Below are 20071 nucleotides of genomic sequence, written 5' to 3'. Positions count from 1 at the left end.
TGGAACTTGGTCAGATTATCTTTTAGATTCATTATAAAACACCTGCAACCAAAAACATGGAAAAATTTGACAGTAGGTTTTCGATTGTTGAGTATTTCATATGGAGTGACATTGAATATGCGATGAATGAATGACCGATTCTGAGTAAAACAAGCAGTAGATACTGCTTCAGCCCAAAGATATTGAGGTAAGTTTGCATATGTCAACATGGTTCTGGCTGCTTCGCATAAAGACATATTTCTTCTTTCAACAACACCATTCTGTTGTGGAGTATATGGTGAAGTGAAATTATGCGAAATGCCTTTGTCTGTGAGAAAAGAGTCTAGTGTTTGATTTTTAAACTCATAACCATTATCACTTTTAACTCTATGAACATTCTTTTTAAGGCTAATCTCAATCTTTTTGATAAAATCAATCATCGTCTGAGCAACTTCAGATTTTAACCTGAGAAAAAAATACACATGTGAATCGAGAAAAATCATCAACAATAACTAAAATGTACCGCTTTTTATTGATTGTAGCAACAGTCGATGGTCCACATAAGTCAATGTGAAGAAGTTCCAATGGTTCTACGATTTTTGAATCTATCACAATCGGATGACCTTTTCTATGTTGTTTTCCTTGTTCGCAAGCTGCACACAGAGAATCATTGTCAAATTTTAGTATAGGTAAACCTCGAACTAAATCTTCAGTGACAAGTTTCTTAATATTGCGAAAATTCAAATGTGACAATCTTCTATGCCAAAGGCAACGGACATCATTAGATGCCTTTGATAGTAAACACACAACAGGTTTGCCCACGATTGGTTTGATGTCTAGTGTAAACATATCACCATATCTTATGGATTTGAGAAGTACTTCACTTGTTTTCGCATTTGAAATGATACTTCCTTCTTCATTAAACATAACTTGATTTCCAGTACCCACAACAAGTTGCGAAACACTAATCAAGTTATGTTGAAGACCTTCAACATAAGCAACCCTATTAACAGTGAATTATCCATTCGTGACTATTCCATAACCCTTCACTTGACACTTGTGATTATTCCCAAATTTGACTACTCTAGCATTTTCCAAGCTTCGATAATCTCTCAAGTTTTCCTTTCTTCCAGTCATGTGACAAAAGCAACCACTATCAATATACCATTTCGCATCATATTGCTCGTCACACATCACCTGCATTTATTGAAAAAATTTAAGAACCCAAGACTTATTGGGTCCTTCATTAGTAGTTTTGAACAAATGCTTTGAATTTAAAAACCATGATTTCACTTTGTCTGTGACACTATCAATTATATCAAAATCATCATATCGAGATATTCAAATATAGTTGTTCAACAGTTTTGGATTTTCATTGAGTTTCATCTCATCTTTCACAACATTCGCAACTTTGATAACTGGTTTCCATTTTTGTACCAGAACTTACGAATTATAAGATGATGAACTACCAGTGGAAGAGTTATTTGCGAACTTGTCAAATGCATTCTTTATTTGTTGCTCTGAAAACTTCTCATTTTGATATTGTCTTCCTTTCCCTTCAAGCCAACGATTGATCATACTTACATCAGATTTTCCTTTTGTATACGAAACTTTGCTCGGTTTTGAAATGGAAGGATTTGGAAATTTTGGTTGTTTAGGTGTAAATTTCATTTTGGTTTGATTTGTGACATTCAAAGTTGATGAATTATTCGTGAATTTGTCAACATTACGAAACTTTTGATTATTCACAAATTTTTGCAAAGTCTCAAATTTTCAATTATTGTCATATTTGCGAACAAATTTATCATTATTTGTCATTGGAATTTTGTCAATAGAATATATTGGTTTGTGAAAACTTGTATCTTTTTGTTTATTCATTCTTTGAAATTTTGATGATTTTGACTTTGAAATATGTTCTTTTTCAACTTTTGATTTGTCATTGGACACAACTTGCCAAAAAATTTCTTTTCTTGCTTTTCTTTTTGAAACATTATTTTCTGTTGAATAATTTCCAACCATCAATTTAAATGAATGAGAATTTAATTTCACTTCAATCTTTGGTTTTGCAACATTCTCAAAAACTTTGTTTGCTTTTTCCCCTTTAACCACCCATTTTTGTGATGATTTTTGATTTCGAAAAAACATAAGAATTTTGAGTCAAATTGTTTTCTACTGTATTTTGATTATCATTTTCAACTATTTTGTTGAATTTAGGTTTAATTTTCTCAACATTCCCAGTAGTGACAAAAACTTGATTTGGAAAAATTATGTTATCAGTGCATATAAAATTTGGATAAACCACAGCGTTAGTTTCCAAATAATGTGCACCTTTGTCACTTAGAATTTTGTCTAATTCTTTTGTATCACCAAACACTTGATCAACCACAACTCGTGGAGGTATTTCATGTGATTCCTTCACATCTTCTTTGTTTTCATCAGTGTCATCAGATTTCCAACTTTCAACTTCCACCTTATCAAAATTACAATGTTGCGAAGTAGAGGGTTTTTCAATGTCATCTTTGACTATCGAATCAACTAAAATTTCTTTACTTTTGATCTTAGATGTGATATTAATGATTGACAATTGAGAACAATCAACTTATTCTTCCTCTTCAATCTCACTGATTTCACTCACATTATTTGAATTGTCATCGACATCAGCATAATTGAGTTGAGAATCAAGAGTTGAGGTTTCAGTTTTCTTTAAGATTTTCACTTGTTCATTCTTTGTCAAACTTTCATTGACAATACTAACCAACTCATCAGCATTCAAGTATTCATCAATTTTTACAATACCATATGCATATCTATGATCAGGTATTTTGTCAAATTGAGCAATTGTGTTTTCGCAATCATAAGACACAACATCAACTTTTTCACGATCATATTCAACAAAAGGTAGAAGTTTCTTATGATGTTCTTTGCTAATGTTAGATCAATGATGTAAAGCAGTTAATTTGGCATACAAACGCTTAGTAGAGTTATAGTATGTGACAACCATCAAATTCTGGTCAATTCAAAGTCAAAATAAAGTCAACAAGTCAAACCAATCAACTCAATTAACCCTGGTGTACTTGGGCTTACGTTATGTAATTACTAAACAACTCGCTATTCTGATGAGAGATCATAAATAGAAAAGTACGTACATCTAGACTTCCTTAATCTAAAACCATGGTGAGTAACAAACCAAACCAATAAAACAATGTTGCATACTCATCAGGAGTGTGTAAGATCCTTAAACAAGGCTTAACAGGGTTTACGGACCTTTCATTGCGAAGCTGGACACTCACATTTGTCACACACGAAACCTCTCTCAATCGTTTTCATTTTATCTCACTTTAATCGAGAATTTCTCCCAAATCTCTCCAAGCACGTCAAATCTCTCCCAAATCTCTTTAAGTATGTGAAATCTCTCCCAAATCTCTCTTTGTATGAGAAACCCCTCTAAGTATGTCAAATCTCTCCCAAATCCCTCTAAGTATGTCAAATCTCTCGCAAATCTCTCTAAGTATGTGAAATCTCTCCCAAATCTCTCTCAAAAGTCCTTAAACTTTTTATAGTCTTTTGGGCCATCCCAACCCTTAACCGGGTCAAAAACCGCTTAAAACGGGGTAAAAACGAGTAAAATAGGCTTAAGGACCTGAAAGCCTCTTATTAGGGCCGAAGCCTCTTAGGACCCGAAAGTCCTCTTAGGGACCGAACCCTCCTGAAGCGAACCCTCCTAAGCCGAACCATACTGAAGTGAATCCTCCTAAGCTGAACCCGAAGCTACTGTTTATTCGGTCTACTTCGCTTCTTACTACCGGAACCGAAACCAGCGAACCGAGAGGTCCCTTCGGACCGAACCTGCTAAGAGCCGAAACGTGCATGCGAATCGAACCGGAGCCCTGTCTTCTCCTTCGGCGCATTTCGCCTCTATCCCTTTCACACCATTTCGCCTTCGGGTCCAGCAACTCAGCAACCAAACCTCGGCCCCTCATGCGAGAGGTCTCGAAGAAAGTTGAGTTCTTCCCGGTTTTTTACTACGACTTCATTTTAGCATCGTTTTTAATTATTTTAATGCGGGATTTTCACCCAAAACTTTATTTTAACAAATAAGGCCCCTAAATTAATGATTAATCACGTTTTTAAGAATAAACCTTATCCAAGAAGAGTGGGTGAAGTACAAAGGTTGAGTGTTGACTTTGCTTTACCTTATGACACAAGCAACCACCCCCACACCCACTCTATGACCAGCCACACCTCCCCACCTTACCTAGGTCACTTCAATGTCCTTTCCACTCAATTAGTATCCTTCCCCACGTTCTTAGAGCTGGAACAACCTATCCTCTTTCATCACTTCTCTCATTTGCTCTCATTTCACCAAGGATCCAACTCCACTTTTCTCTCAAACTTTCTCAAATCAAATTCGAGATTCAAGGCTGATTATCAGGCTTTCTCACACTCTTGGTAAGTATAATTCATCCACTCTATGATTATTTCACTTCCTTCTACTTAAATCATAGATTTCTCACACAAATACTATCATATTTGTTGTTAGCTCCTCAAATCTTAAAGCATCTCCCAAGTGTTCTTGAGTTGAACACTTCTTTTCTCCATCATCTATCTACTGAAATCACTCAAGATGAGTTCATACCCCTACATTTTCATGTTTTCTCAAGTTTTTAGCGGGGGAATACAAGTTAATACAACAAGAACCTAACTAAAATTTTCTAACAGCTTTCATCAGAAAAGTTGGACTCCATTCACGGACTGTTTTGGACAACTTAAACATTGTATTTTTCAAAACTGTTTTAGCTGCAAGTAGCTCCAGTTCTTAGCTTTATAATGACTACTAACACATCTCCATACGATTTTTCTACAATTTATGGTGATTTTTACAAAACAGTCTATCTTTTCAAACACAAATTCGGACCAGTCTGTGAATATGAGCATGTTAATACAACTTAAAGGCTTCAAAAATCATGATAAAAATTATGAGTAAACTAGACTTATTTTAGGAACTCTCAGAATATACGGATTTAGTTTTTGACTTCGTATGATTTTTCTATGATCTTTCTAAATCAGTGCAGAAAGGTTAAGAATTAGCTAACAGCTTATAAATTCAAAACACTTTGTAACATGTTGAGCAAAGTGTTAAATCTTTGATGACTTCATATATTACATGTATTTCTTGTAGTGGTATATTTATATAATAGGAAACTACTTACTGAATTTATAAGAATCCTCCATCATAACCATTGGTACAAAACAAAGCAAGATAAACATAGCTATATTGTACTACACATTTGACTTACATAGAAAAGGGTTCTTATACACCACAAATAAACATACTCAACTATAATAGGTATAGTTAGGTTACATGTACATTCCAAACATCTTGATAAACTATAATAGGTATAGTTTATGATCATTTACATTACAAAAGGTTTTTATACAAAAAAAAGAGGTACAGATACAAAGTGTCGGGTTTTTATACAAAAAGGGGTACAAATACAAAGTGTCGGGTTTTTATACAAAAAGGGGTACAAATACAAAGTGTCGGGTTTATATACAAAAAGGGGTACAAATACAAAGTTCCAGGTTTTTATACAAAAAGGGGTGCAAATACAAAGTGTCGGGTTTATATACAAAAAGGGGTGAAAATACAAAGTGTTGGATTTTTATACAAAAAGGGGGTACTGATATAAAGTACCAGGTTACCTTAAAATAGTTATTATGATATTAAAACTATATTTCATCTAGAACTGTTAGACTTCAACTATAATCGCTGAGTGTATATGTTTGAGTCATATAAAAATTTAGTCTCGATTGGCTTAGAATTGGTGGGGCCCACCTCATCTCCTGTACCTCGTTGGGTTGTGGACCTAGGGCAGACCCACTATATTCAACGTTTTATCTAACTTAAATCTTATATAACTTATATACGATGGATGATTATAGCAGAAATCTACGGGTCATTCTAGGGTTCATTAACACATCATATAGGAATATTCTGTGCACACTTAACTAAGAAAATATTGGATTTTCTGGAAATCAAACTCTATCGATTTTACAAGCAAACATTTTCTACTTCAAACAAAACTCTTATGAACTCACCAACTTAATTGTTGACACTTTTTCAAAACTACTTGTATTCTCAGGAAATCAGTGAAACAGGAAAACTTCAGCGCTTTGAGGATGGGACGTTAAACCGTCAACAATCTATTTTTGTCATCATAATGTAATTGATTTTGAAACATGTAAACATATACTTTGGTGTAACTTTTTCAATTATATTTATGATGGTTGTATTTACTTTGAGCACTATTATACACGTTGTTGTGATACTGTACACGAAGTCCTCCACCCCCAGACGTTTCCGCCATCCTTGGTTTGGGGGTGTGACAGATTGGTATCAGAGCATTGTTTATAGTGAACTAAGTATATCGAAGGACATAAGATATACAAACTATAAATGCATTGTGTAACACCCAAAGTTTCGAAGACCAAGAAAGGAAAGAAAACCCTAAGTTTAGGGGTCGACTCGGCGAGTCTAAGGAGGGACTCGGCGAGTCCGAGCGGGATCCGGGTCGGGGAGTAAGTGACCGACTCGGTGAGTCGACCAGGGTGACTCGGCGAGTCTGGTCTGTGCGTGGAAAACCCTAAATTCGGGACTTGGGGCCTATATAAATGTCTTAATCTTCTTCCCAGGGTTCCTTACTGCCTCTTAAGCCCTGGATATCAAACCCTAGCCGTCATATCTCCTAGTTGAGCCTTGGAAGGTGCTTTAAAGCTTGGAAAAGGAAGAAGGAACTTGGAGGAGCAAGAAGGAGCTATAGATCTGGGATTGTGAGTTCATTTTGAGCACTTGGAGGTAATAAACTAGTTCCTGGACCCTTTTTGCACCTAGATCTATGTGTGGTTGTTGGGGCTCTTTTGCCATAATGTTATTATTTTGGGTTAGAAGCCGGATCTGGAGTTGCTACTTCAGATTCAAGTGTTTTAGGGCCTGGAGAAGCATAAGGTATCAGCCATTGTGTCGATTTTGAAGTCCCTTGGCCTTACACCCTAGTTAATGGCGTATCTTGCCTAGATCTCCTTCTCTACACGTAAAGTTTGCAACTTTACGTAAGGAATAGACCTTAAAAGAGTGGATCTACAGTTTGGAGTCCATGCATGACTCAAAGGTCCTCTGCATGTATGTAGAACCGAATGGACTCGGCGAGTCCTTCGAGTGGACTCGGCGAGTAGCTTAAAGATGAGGAGGAACTCGACGAGTAGGATGAACAACTCGTCGAGTCGGATGAAGTTAGGCATGGAGTCGGCGAGTTGGATGAGCAACTCGGCGAGTTGGTTGAAGATTGTCTAGGACTCGGCGAGTCATGGACTGACTCGGCGAGTCGGGTCGCGAATAAGAAAGACCCTGAGTTTATGAACTCGGCGAGTCTTTAGGAAGACTCGGCGAGTAGGGTTGACCTGGAAGGTTGACTTTGACCTGAGTTGACTTAGTTGACTGTCAGACTAAGTGTCATATGTATATTGATAGCTCAGAGAGCTGGAGGAGCAGCGGATCAGGGGATTGTCGAGTAGCAGCCAGAGATTTACCAGTAGGGTTCAGCAGTCACAGGTGAGTTTCCTTCCAGTAGGAACGGGTCTAAGGCCACAATGCCGGCCCGTTCAGTTAGCAGTAGTTTCCGGATTTAGGTCCGATGCAGTAGCTAGCATGTTCGATGCCTTCGTGGCTCGAATAGGATTTATGTGCTATGTTTTATGTGTTAAGTATTATGTGTTCCGGGCCACGGCCCGATGTAGCATGTCGTATATGTGTTATGCTAGTTGATGTGTTATGCTATGCCATGTTCAGCCAGTTAGTTCCGGACTTCGGTCCGATGCAGGGGACAAGGTCCCAGTCAGTTTCGGACTTCGGTCCGATGCAGTTAGTTCCGGACTTCGGTCCGATGCAGGGGACAAGGTCCCAGTCAGTTCCGGACTTCGGTCCGATGCAGTTAGTTCTGGGCTTCGGTCCGATATAGGGGGACAAGGTCCCAGTCAGTTCCGGACTCCGGTCCGATGCAGTTTCCGGGCTTCGGCCCGATGCAGTGGGCAAGGCCCAGTATGTGCTTTATATGTTTTTGTATGGTATGTGTTAGATTGGGGGAGCTCACTAAGCTTCGTGCTTACGGTTTTCAGTTTTGGTTTCAGGTACCCAGTTTTCAAAAGAGGAGCTAGGGGAGATTGCAGTGCACACACCGTAGTCAGTTAGCCTGGGAATGTTTGACTCTGATAATGATATTATGTTTTGAATTAATACTCGAGAATTTATGTTATGACTTATGATACACTTTTTATAAATATGATTCTAGTAATGCTTTTAAAGAAATTTTTGGTCGTGAGTTTTGGGTCGTTACAAGTTGGTATTAGAGCCTTGGTTTGAGGGATTCAGATATGCATTCGAGTGTATTTGAACTCAAACTAAGGACACGATAAAGGATTTTCAAAAGAAAAACATTTTTGAAAAAGGGTTTTGGAAAAAGAACATAGAAAGAAAAGATCTTTTTTTGAAAACGAGAAAAGGGTGTGGTGCATGCAATCAGCCAAGCTCAAGTAAGTACTCCCAATTTACCCATACAAGTTATGTGATTATTTTCAATATCAGTTTCAGTATCAGTTTCAGTTCAGTTTCAGTTCCAGCTTTAGTAAAACAGCATGCTAGAATAGGACTAAGAATATAGGATGATGCCTTATGTGCCTGCTTTATGTGTTCCAGCTTGATGAGAATTGCATGCTAGTAATGAGTAGACAGTAGTAGGATAGCCTGTGTAGGCTATGCCTGAAAGTATAAGCTTAGCATTGTATGCTAGTGCAGTTTCTTGTTATGAGAATTGTTTTGCCTAAGTATGTTTCCTTTATCCGAATGCTGCTTGCTTTGTGCTTTGTGGGACTCTGAGTGATGGGAGTTAGCCATTAGGTGAATACGTCGCATCACATGTGATTAGGGTTGAATAATCTCAGAGTGCTGGATTTGGCCCTACTGCGCAGCTCTCGTTTGAGTCCAACCGTTGTAGGGACGAGTCCTTTACTTGAAGGATTATCTGAGCCTCGTCACATGTGATGGTATTCAGGTGGTGACTAATTGGCATTACAAGGAGGCCTTCAGCAGCTGAGGACTGTTTGGGTAGAGTTAGAGGTTCCTTAGGGCAAGCCTAGGATGAGAGTAGCAGAGATCAGTAGAAGAGTAAAGGGGACTTGGTGGAGTTGAGATAACTCTTGAGGAAAGTACGGATAGATGTGGAAGGTAGTAGGGGCCCATACTACTGAAAGCAGAGGATCCATACTCGATTCAAGAGGGGCCGAGGCGAAACCAAGGAACTAGTAGAGTATGTGAGAGATCCCTCAGCAGTAGTATGTAATTGATCAGGGATTGTTATATTTTCAGCATGGTGACGTTGCGCGAGATATCAGTTGGCAGTTCAGGTGCAAGGGAGGGGTCTGGCTTGGGTTTTGGAGTCGGGCAGCTTGATGATCAGATGAGGGATTTCATTTCTGCAGAGATTATGCGCAACATCATTGATCAGACTCCAGTGATTTTCGGTTCAGTTAGAGAGGCCATTGTGGAGCTCATGAACAGTCATCTTAAGGCCTTAGGGTCCGGGGCAGTTTCAGGACAGTTTGAGGCTCATATAGAGACCGATTCTGATGGATCCCAAGGATCCATCAGAAAGGGGAGTCCCATTTTTAGCACTTGTCATCCGGGGTCGGGAGTGAGTGGTCCCCCTTACCCCCAAGAGGGTTCCCTGCGGGATTGGATTGATGCGGAGGTTTCGCGGGTTCTCCAGGAAGAGTTACCAAACACCATTGGGCGTATCACCGATAGTGTGGTCGACGGGATTGAAAGGCGGACCTCAGCTGTCCAGGCAATGGGTGAAATGGTCACTATGACCCATGAGCGGGAGATTGACTCGGATAGTCAGCTTGGGAAGAGGAAGCGGTCTTCCGGTCTAGTTCGGCAAGATGGGCAGTCGGACACTGTCGAAGTGGGTGTCAGAAGCCCGCAAGGTCGAGATAGTTGCTCGAGGGAGAAAGGAGCACGAGCTGGCGTGCGCAGCAAGTCTAAGTGCGGTAGATGCGGATGGAAGGGTCACAAACGTCAGGAATGCACAGTAGAAGTAGATTTATGCCATCGTTGTCATCAGCCTGGCCATGTTAGGGTGAATTGCCCCGTTCAGCGGTTGGGACAGCCTTATTGCCATAGTAGAGTTCGAAAATCAGAGAGATTTGAGGATCCTTCAGATCAGGTTGCAGGTATGATTCTTTTCCCTCTATTTTACTATTCACAACATTATTGCTATGTTGCTGCATTGATGTCAATAAACTTAGGTGTGGTGTTAGTGTGGCTTGTTTGTGATTATGATATATGCCTTTTGCATACCTCGGAGAATTGGTTGGTAGATAGGGGATGTGCTCTTATGAAGAAGGTTTCGGAGAATGCAGTAACTGTAGCATGGTTGGGAGAGATTTGGTTCGTTTCGCTAATTCGGAGTGGTTAGTGTTGGAATGGATTGGTTAGATCCCTAGCTATGGCAGGCTTGGGTTCCTTAGCAGGATGATTATGGAATGACAGCAAGGCTCGGGATCTCTTTTGAGTGTGAAGCCGCAAGGGATAAGCAGGATCGAAGTGGGGGAGAACCCTCCGGGTATATTTGGATAAGAGTCTCGTAGACTCAGAATGAGTGCGCGGCCTCTAAGAAGAAATGGTAGTAGCTCAGTGATGGATGGATTGAGAAGTTCAGAATTAGGAGTTCGAGAACTCTTCCCAGCAGTTAGTTCATGTAATCGAGATGGTTAGAAGCTGGTTGGGAATCCAAGATTGAGGGCCACCTGTCGGACGCATGAGAGTCGGAATGAAGACCCTGAGAACGGGTAGCAGGAGATGTTTTAGCATTGGTAGCCAGTGTCTGAGGCAGCATGCAGGTTGCGTAGATTCAGGAGTTGGGAGGTTGGAAACTTCCCAAAAATAGCTTCTTGTATTCAGATTAGTAGACGGTTGGTTTGGGAACCAAGCCGGAGAATTCCTCGACGAAGCATTAAGTATATCAAGGATATAAGATGTCAAGGATGATGCAGAATTCAAAGACTGAGGGCTGGTCTGAGAAATCGGGATGAAGAATCACTAGCGGGACTAGGGATAGTCAGGATGTCCTCGGGATGGTACTAGTAGTGTTGTAAGCCTGCGGGGGTAGCCGTAGCACTCACTAGCAGTCAGATAGTAGTAGAGTGTTGTAAGTCTGCGGGGGTAGCCGTAGCATTCACTAGCAGTCAGATAGTAGTAGAGTGTTGTAAGTCTGCGGGGTTAGCCGTAGCATTCACTAGCAGTCAGATAGTAGTAGAGTGTTGTAAGTCTGCGGGGGTAGCTGTAGCATTCACTAGTAGTCAGACAGTAGTAGAGTGTTGTAAGCCTGCGGGGGGTAGCCGTAGCGTTCATTAGCAGCCATATAGTATTTGAGACTTGTGAATCCGCGGGTGTAGCCGTGGCTTTTATCAGATTGGTAGCAGCTTGAGCGTGTGGCTGAACGCGGGAATGTAGTAACTCCCACCCGTTCGGGTGCAGCGGTGGGAATATGGGAATCCACGGATTAGATTCGGATTTCCCAAATGGTTAAGTTATGGCTAAGTCAGCGAATCTTGGCTATAGATCGTCACATCAGTTATGAGATCAGAGTAGCAGTGGACCGTTGAGGTTCGGGAATGTTAAGGGCTACCGTCGCTCTGGGAGCCATCATGTTATTAGTCATAGAATGGATGATGTCAGGATGTGAAGTATGGACCCGATCGGTTGGATCGGAAGGTTGTTAGAGCCTCAGTGACAGGATAACTAGTGGAAACTAGTCCTTGAGGAAGATTTCATTCAGAAGTCGTGGAAGAGACTAAGGGAGGAGTCCCTTGACTCCACAGTTGGACTTGAGTTTAGTGTTTCAGGCAGCTCAGTGTTTCAGCCAGTTTAGTGTTTCAGACAACTCAGTGTTTCAGCTAGTTTAGTGTTTCAGGCAGCTCAGTGTTTCGGCCAGTTTAGTGTTTCAGGCAGCTCAGTGTTTTGGCCAACTCAGTGTCTCAGGCAGCTCAGTGATTCAGCCAGATCAGCGTTTTAGGCAGTTTAATGTTTCAAGCAGGTTCGGTATTGCAGACAATTCAGTGTTAGAAAGGTTTCGGAGTTTTGGGTCAGCATTGTATTTGAGTTGGACTACTAGTGTTGACGGTATAGTTGGTTGATGTGGAAATGACAAGTCTCTCTCAGCAGGATCAGTTGAGCCTTCGGCCGAGTATAAGTGAAATGTAAAGATAGCTAGGCAAGTAGCTTTTCTTCGGGATAAAAGACCCGAGTTAGTAGGAGTTGAGTAATTAGATGGGATATAAGCAAGCTATTCCCAGCAGCATCGTTTCAGTATGAGCAGAAGAATGGATAGAACAGTTATAGATAGTCGAAGTATTTTCAGGAGTCGCTGGAAGTGACTAGGAGATTGCGAAGGGGTCTAGTAACCGGTAGGGTTCGGTAACCCAAATATGGAGACGTCAGTAAGGACCGGGGGTGCTCGGCACCAAGTTATGTCAGATAGGGGCGTCGGTGGTTGTTGGCGGTATTGACCCGTACTGGAATTGGCGGGGGTGATGGAGTTGGTGAAGTATAGGAACTTCACAGTTATAGAGAAATAGTTCGTTATAGAACCTTGCCTTGGGAAGGCAAGGGATTTGCGCAAGGATAGGAAGGGGTGAACCCCTATAGGTTCAGTTCAGTACTCGGTGAGTACCAGAAGGATTGCCAGTTGAGTAAGTTGGGTCTCCAGGATGTTCAGGGTCAGGGTTGACCCGAGGTGTTGTCTGCAGGGATTAAGGTTAGTCGGAAGGATCGAGCAAAAGCCAGCAAGGGTAGGCAGCTGGTGTTGGAATAGTTGGTTGGGTTTAGAGGCAGCTCGCAGGCAGTGGGCCATAGCAGACTTCGAGGATGAAGTTTAGTTTAAGTGGGGGAGAGTTGTAACACCCAAAGTTTCGAAGACCAAGAAAGGAAAGAAAACCCTAAGTTTAGGGGTCGACTCGGCGAGTCTAAGGAGGGACTCGGCGAGTACGAGCGGGATCCGGGTCGGGGAGTAAGTGACCGACTCAGCGAGTCGACCAGGGTGACTCGGCGAGTCTGGTCTGTGCGTGGAAAACCCTAAATTCGGGACTTGGGGCCTATATAAATGTCTTAATCTTCTTCCCAGGGTTCCTTACTGCCTCTTAAGCCCTGGATATCAAACCCTAGCCGTCATATCTCCTAGTTGAGCCTTGGAAGGTGCTTTAAAGCTTGGAAAGGGAAGAAGGAACTTGGAGGAGCAAGAAGGAGCTATAGATCTAGGATTGTGAGTTCATTTTGAGCACTTGGAGGTAATAAAATAGTTCCTGGACCCTTTTTGCACCTAGATCTATGTGTGGTTGTTGGGGCTCTTTTGCCATAATGTTATTATTTTGGGTTAGAAGCCGGATCTGGAGTTGCTACTTCAGATTCAAGTGTTTTAGGGCCTGGAGAAGCATAAAGTATCAGCCATTGTGTCGATTTTGAAGTCCCTTGGCCTTACACCCTAGTTAATGGCGTATCTTGCCTAGATCTCCTTCTCTACACGTAAAGTTTGCAACTTTACGTAAGGAATAGACCTTAAAAGAGTGGATCTACAGTTTGGAGTCCATGCATGACTCAAAGGTCCTCTGCATGTATGTAGAACCGAATGGACTCGGCGAGTCCTTCGAGTGGACTCGGCGAGTAGCTTGAAGATGAGAAGGAACTCGACGAGTAGGATGAACAACTCGTCGAGTCGGATGAAGTTAGGCATGGACTCGGCGAGTTGGATGAGCAACTCGGCGAGTTGGTTGAAGATTGTCTAGGACTCGGCGAGTCATGGACTGACTCGGCGAGTCGGGTCGTGAATAAGAAAGACCCTGAGTTTATGAACTCGGCGAGTCTTTAGGAAGACTCGGCGAGTAGGGTTGACCTGGAAGGTTGACTTTGACCAGAGTTGACTTAGTTGACTGTCAGACTAAGTGTCATATGTATATTGATAGCTCGGAGAGCTGGAGGAGCAGCGGATCAGGGGATTGTCGAGTAGTAGCCAGAGATTTACCAGTAGGGTTCAGCAGTCACAGGTGAGTTTCCTTCCAGTAGGAACGGGTCTAAGGCCACAATGCCGGCCCGTTCAGTTAGCAGTAGTTTCCGGATTTAGGTCCGATGCAGTAGCTAGCATGTTCGATGCCTTCGTGGCTCGAACAGGATTTATGTGCTATGTTTTATGTGTTAAGTATAATGTGTTCCGGGCCACGGCCCGATGTAGCATGTCGTATATGTGTTATGCTAGTTGATGTGTTATGCTATGCCATGTTCAGCCAGTTAGTTCCGGACTTCGGTCCGATGCAGGGGACAAGGTCCCAGTCAGTTCCGGACTTCGGTCCGATGCAGTTAGTTCCGGACTTCGGTTCGATGCAGGGGACAAGGTCCCAGTCAGTTCCGGACTTCGGTCCGATGCAGTTAGTTCCGGGCTTCGGTCCGATGCAGGGGGACAAGGTCCCAGTCAGTTCCAGACTCCGGTCCGATGCAGTTTCCGGGCTTCGGCCCGATGCAGTGGGCAAGGCCCAGTATGTGCTTTATATGTTTTTGTATGGTATGTGTTAGATTGGGGGAGCTCACTAAGCTTCGTGCTTACGGTTTTCAGTTTTGGTTTCAGGTACCCAGTTTTCAAAAGAGGAGCTCGGGGAGATTGCAGTGCACACACCGTAGTCAGTTAGCCTGGGAATGTTTGACTCTGATAATGATATTATGTTTTGAATTAATACTCGAGAATGTTTGAATTAATACATGCATGCATACATACTAAGGTCAGCATCATTCTAGAACAAAACAAAAGTAATGATTGTTGGATATCACAGGTAAGCTCGGGGATGTATGATCAGTCTTGGGAGTGGCATAGCCTGATCAACTATGCTGGTCCGAGGAGTGATTAGCACATGCCCAAGAATGGTTGTGATGTGGAAACAAGTCTAAAAACTTACCAACACTACCACAATGAAATACCATAGGGGTATTTGGTGTTATTATAATTACTTATCTGAGAACTAAATAAATTTTTATCAATAGGTCAATAATTGCTTAGTGGATACATTAAAATTTTATATGTATCAGGGACGTCATGGACTTAGAATCTGTGGATCTTCGCTTTACTTCCTGTTCTCGTTGGATTGGGGATTTAGAGTTAGGGTCGCTTATTCGAAGGTCTATCCTATCCCAAATACATATGACTAGTATGCACTAAACAATGTGTTGAAGTACCTGATAAAGATCATCTAATAATTATCTAATTAGTACGTCTACTTAGTTATTTCTTATATTCCCATTTCTCGCGAAGATATCATGGCTAGTATTCCATCCCCACGATGACCCGTACTACCCTAACCACGGCAATACTGAATGGCTCGGAGAGGAGCCAGAGAATGATTACCCAATCCCTATGGATGGTCACCAAGCTGAAGGCTTTGCTGATGGTTCTGACCCCGAACCTGAAGTGGAGAACCTAACCCCGATGACTCTTGTTCCGAATCCTAACCCTCATCCGGCTTTTCAAGGCCCGACGCCTCCTTGGGTAGAGTGCTTGGAAACATGGAGCGAAGAACAAGACCAACCTATGATGTTTAATGGAGACCGAAGCTTCTACAACATAAGCGAAGGAAGCTCAGCAGATAGAATTCTTCAAATCCTGGTCCGTAGAGATACCCGAAACGAGATTCAGGGCAAAAAAAACTCTCCATCGTACAGCAAAGGTTGATGCAAATGCAAGAATGCATACAATCCGCACCAATCGCCTTGAGCACACTCGTGAAAAATCCGAGAAAAACCATGAAACCCTGCTGCAATCACTGGATGAAACACGAACCGAAGTCATAGAACTCCAAGTACACTAGAGGGTGTACGAAAGGCCCATGCTTGATATGGAGCGGCAACTAGCTGAACCGAGGGTTCACCAGAGGGAAGACCACCGCTAGTAGTAGATGCCTTACTTTCTTTCCCTATTAAAAAGGAATCGTTTTTCCTATCTATGTCCTGTGTAGCATTCTCTACGAAACTATCTTGTACTATAGGTACTTTTGGTTAGGCCTTTAGACGGCCAAAACTCTCTTGCTCCGGAAGTAATGTAAGAACCTCTATATGATCAATTTTCTTAAGCCTGTTACATCATAAGCATCAATGACATTGTCAGTCAGCTAAATTTTGTGTCACCCCCTGTCCAAATACTTCCATCATACTACCATAGGAGTCCATTTGAAACCCATTCTAGTCAAGTTGTTAGACTAGAGTAATTTAGCTCCGAGATCGTTCCTAATTCTCTTTCAAAGGTTGGATCAAATTTCAAGGTTTCACTTGGATACAAAACCTACTAAACTCATGAAATTCATTCATATGGACTTCCTTTATGAAATACATATAAGGCATTCTTAAATCGGAGCTTAATACAGAAAAATCTAATTCAATAACAACTGACTTGTCTTAGCTAGTAGGTACTTACCATCTTATCCTTCTTTTGCAAACTTATGACAGAACTATGCCACCAAGGAAAAGACCCAGACCTTCCAGCAGCACAACACCACCACGTCCAACGCCACCTCCTAAATTTGATCCCGCAATGTTCCAAGTTGCAGTAACAGCAGCTGTGGTAGTTTCAATGTCACAAATTGGTACAAATAGCACTGGTGGTGCTAGATATGGAGCCACAAACTCTAACCACAGGGATAGTACATGACGCACAAAGGAATGCACTTACAAGGACTTCACAAATGGCAAACCCGATTCTTTCGATGGAAGTGGGGGCATCCTCGCACTAATTCAATGGTTTCAGAGAACCGAAGCAATCTTCGAGATTTGTGCTTGCCCCGAAGCGAGCAAAGTCAAGTACGCGACATTCACCTTCATCGGAAGATGGAACGACAGAGTTAAGTCGCTTACACTTGCCGTGGCTAACTCGTTAAGTTGGGAGGACTTAAAGAAGATGATGCTGAAAGAATATTGCTCAAGAGGCGAAGTGCAAAAGCTGGAGCAAGAACTGTGGAATCCCAGAATGGCAGGCTCCGACCTTACAACTTACACCAACCGATTTTGTGATCTAGCACTCCTTTGTCACGCTATGGTCACCGCGGAAGACAAAAAGTTGGAGCGATACCTCTGGGGATTGTCCCCTAAAATTCAAGATAGCATGCTGGCCTCAAGACCAACTACCTTCGACAACGCCAAGGATTTGGCACAACAACTCATCGACCATCGTGCCAGCCATGACACTACGACAACCACCCTTAACCAAGCAAGAGGAGGGAACAACAAAATAAAGTTTGGGGATAACAAAAAGGACCAATCAGCCCAAGACCTCGCTATGAAGCAACATATCATTGTTGTTCATGTTGCCACAACCCTCACTATGCGAACTCCCATGAAACCATACGCTAGAACCCTTCCGAAATGCAACAAGTGTAACTTCCATCACACTGGGGCTTGCCGGAAGATGCATTGCAAAAACTGCGACAGAGAGGGGCACATTGTCTGTTTCTGTAAGGCACCAGCACGACCCATCAACCAGGTCCCTAGCTTTGGAGTAAGCCCAGCCTGTTACAAGTGTGGAGAAACGGGACACTTTAAAAGGGACTGCCCAAGAACAAGAGATGTCAGTGGTGGTGGAAGGGTGCTTGCGTTCACCGAAGGAGAGACCGCCCCGGAACTGCCCGCAAATATCATTACGTGTTTCTAACATCGACGTTTAAATTCTAAATTTCTTTACATGTTAAATCTAGCATCGATTAAAGCATGCATAGCAGTAATGCCAAGGATTAAACTGAGAGCATAAACAATAAGAAATTCTAAGGCCGTCATGTGACATCATGCGGGTTATTCCTCACCATAATCAATTTCTTGTACTGCGAAAAGCTTCCCCCATCTTTCCTCCAAATTATTGGATCCCCATTCAAAGTGCAAATTTTGGGACGGAATTCCCTCTAATGGGGGTATGATGTGACAACCGTCAAAAGAGTAAATTTATCTTAAAAAGTGGGTCCTTATGATATTTATGACACATAAGGGGTCAAAAGTGAAATTTTCGCATAATGTGCCATATTATGGGCCTTTACGGTTATTGGGCCCAAAATGTAAAAATTATGATTTTTGTGGATCAAAATGTCATTCTATACAAATTTAATTCGGAAATAAAAATCTACGATTTTATGGGCTAAAAATGACACTTTATTCAAATTTGGGCCTAAAATGTTATTTATACAATATTTGGGCCGAAAATGTAGTTTTAATTTAAAAGTGGCAAAAACTGTAAATTTTTATATTAATGGGTCGGATACATCAACTTATGGGTACTTGGGCCAAAAATGTCAACTTGCATACAATTGGACTAAAGATGTGAATTTATTGGGTCTACACTATGCATTACATGTTTATTGGGCCTTAGTGGCCCATATAAATGCTAATTGGATCTAAACTATGCATTACATGTTTAATAGGCCTTAGTGGCGCATATACTGCTAATTGGATCTAAACTATGTATTACATGTTTAATGGGCCTTAGTGGCCCATATACATGCTTATTGGACCCAAACTATACACTACATGTTTACTGGGCCATAGTGGGCTTCAACATGTTTGTTGGGCCTTGCTCATTCATATACATACTTGTTGGGTTCTTTAATCATAAAACATACAAGTATACATGATATAACATAATGCAATATTCACGTAAACTCAGTCTAGGATGCTAGTGACACATGTCGATTGACACCTCTAGTATGTATGATCGTAGCCTGTAGTTATAACGAGAGTCTCCAGGAGGGAGAGCGGGAGTTTGTGTATAGATCTATACAGGGTGACACCCCATACCTGAGCTATTCGCTACAGTTAGACTAGGCCAGTCTAGGGTGACAAACCTTACCTTAATCAAGCCGGCACCTAAAAACACCACGACAGGCGAACTCGTCATAACCAAATATGGTTATAACGGCTCACATAGAGATCCACCCCAACATTATTTTATGGATCTCCTATAAAATATTGTTGATATGAAAACATACATGTACTGATATTCGGTTTTCGGGTTGACACCACAACATTTTTTTTATAAACAGAAAATATAGGATTTTCTAGGGAAAATACATTGCTAAACAATACATTCTATTTACAATGGAAAATACAAGGCCTTTAATCGGGTTACATTTTTACATACATTCCAGAAAACAGAAAACACACATGCATTAATACTTGATTTTGTCACATCACATTCAAACCATTTTTCAAAAAATATCGAATTTTCTGGTGTTTTACTAACCATGCAAAAAAACATTTATTCAAACATGCTTATGAACTCATTAACATTATATATGTCGATGCTTTCAAAATAACTTGTATTCTCAGGTAATCGTTAAGCAGAAAGGTCAGCAGGGAATGTGGAGTTTATCTTCCGGTCCCAACCCGGCAAACCTTCCGGTCCTACCCGTGTCGACCTTCCGGTCCACATCACAATGCCTTCTGGCCCATAACATATTGCCTTCGGCCCATAACATAATGCCTTCCGGCCCATATCAAGCATAGCATACACAGCACATACAAAACGGTTAACTAATCACATATAATGCATATATCTCATAGCATATCTAACCTTCCGGTCACACATAGGTACCCTTCCAGGTACAGTATAGTGAGAAGACTCACCTCGTAGGAAGTCTAGAATCTCACGTGCTCGATATCTCCGAATCTCGAAACGTCGACCCAACCCAACTTATTCACAACGAAATATCATTCTAATTAATATAGGCTTCCAAGACTAAGCTACACCCTTTTCATTATCCCACAGAGGGGTAAAAGACCATTTCACCCCTCCTTGATTCAAAAGTCCACATGTTGACCAAAACCCTAAAAGTCAACAAAAGTCAACAGCGAGCAGTACGCGTGGCGTGCAAGCTTCTGTACGCGGGGCATACGTCGATGAACTACAATCGGGGGTCTCAACCCCTTAAGCAGCGCATACTAAGAGTTACACCCAACGTAAGTCTCAGT

Source organism: Lactuca saligna, chromosome 5 (assembly GCF_052625555.1).
Source record: "Lactuca saligna cultivar CGN05327 chromosome 5, ASM5262555v1, whole genome shotgun sequence".
NCBI classification, from domain to species: domain Eukaryota; kingdom Viridiplantae; phylum Streptophyta; class Magnoliopsida; order Asterales; family Asteraceae; genus Lactuca; species Lactuca saligna.
The sequence above is the reverse complement of the archived record's forward strand: the minus strand, read 5'-3'. Positions refer to the sequence as shown.